The sequence below is a fragment of the Fragaria vesca genome, linkage group LG2 (assembly GCF_000184155.1).
Source record: "Fragaria vesca subsp. vesca linkage group LG2, FraVesHawaii_1.0, whole genome shotgun sequence".
Lineage (NCBI taxonomy): Eukaryota > Viridiplantae > Streptophyta > Magnoliopsida > Rosales > Rosaceae > Fragaria > Fragaria vesca.
In genome coordinates this window covers 7636251-7637763 of record NC_020492.1, presented here as the reverse complement: position 1 = coordinate 7637763, position 1513 = coordinate 7636251, and positions in this window count along the sequence as shown.

Genomic DNA, 1513 nt, shown 5'->3' with positions numbered 1-1513 from the left:
TCCCCTGGGCCCTTCGTTTTAAATTGCCCAGTCTGCAGAGTTCGAGTTGGATCTAGTAGGAGACGAGGCATAGTCACCCGCTTTTCGGCCAGTTTTCATCAGTAGGTTACCTGTTCAACCTACTCGTGTTTTCTTGCTTCCGCTTGTGTTTAGTAGCTCTGAATACTTTAGAATTTTGTATATTATGTGATATTCAGAAGCGTTAAATTAAGAGTGTAATATGAAATTTTCGAATTAGGGTTGTCCATCTGCAAGGGAGATTTTCTTAATCTTTTCAGTAAATTTTCCTTGGAGGTGGTCCCCGCACGACTTACTCTGGGTTTCAGGGTGAAATTCGGGGTGGGTCGTGTCATTGGCGGTGTCTTTGGTCTTGTCTTTGATGTCTAGAATTGTTCCAAGGATGTTGTCACAAACATTCTTCTCTATGTGCATGACGTCTAAGTTGTGTCTGATCTTCAACGTCGACCAGTAAGGCAACTCAAAGAATGAACTCCTGTGCGTCCAATACTTAAACTCTTCAGGGGTGGGAGGATTCTGGTCGTTTACATACCTAGCGCTGCTCAAAATTCTAAACTAGTGCTGGTTCAGCATATCCAGAATCCATTGACCAGACCTCCCTTCGGGTTTCGGGCCATGCTCAACAGTCCCATCAAATGCTTGTGCATCGTACCGCCACGGGTGATCCGGTGGAAGCCATCTACGGGATCCTAAGTAAACAATTCTGTGGGCATGATGACTGAAATTGACCTCGTCTATACATACAGGGCACGCCTTGTATCCATGGGTAGTTTGACCAGACATCATCCCGTAAGCAGGAAAATCATTGACGGTAAAAAGAACCGCTACTCTCATGAAGAAGTAAGTCTTATTATACCTGTCAAAAGTATGGATTCCATTTTCATATAACTGTAGGAGCTCGTCGATTAATGGCCTCATGTACACGTCCAAGCACTTTCCTGGAGAATACTTGCCCGAAAGTAACATAGTAAGAAAATTATACTCCGTCCTTATGCACATGTTTGGAGGCAAGTTGAGCGGAAATGCTATCACAGGCCATATACTGTAAGAGTTATTCATGTCTCCAGTAGGATTGAATCCGTCTGTTGCTAGTCCAAGTCTGACGTTTCAACATTCAGAGGCAAAATCAGGAAATGAACGGTCAAAGTGATTCCAAGCCTCCCCGTCTGCGGGGTGTGTGAGATTATCCGGATCTACTCTAGGCCTATCCGGCTCCTGCTGGTGCCTTTCGTGGTGCCATCTCATATGCTTGGACGTATGTGAAGACATGTAGAGACGTTGTAGACGAGGACCCAATGGGAAATAGCAAAGAACCTTCCTAGGAATGGGGTTTGTCTGTCTAGAACGAGCGTGTGGTTCATACCTCGGCTCATAGCAGTGTGGGCACTCGAATGCGTCCTTATAACCTTTGTAGTATAGGATGCAGTTATTGACGCATGCATCTATCTTGATGTACTCAAGACCGAACTCACTCAAGATGCTTTTGACCTTGTCA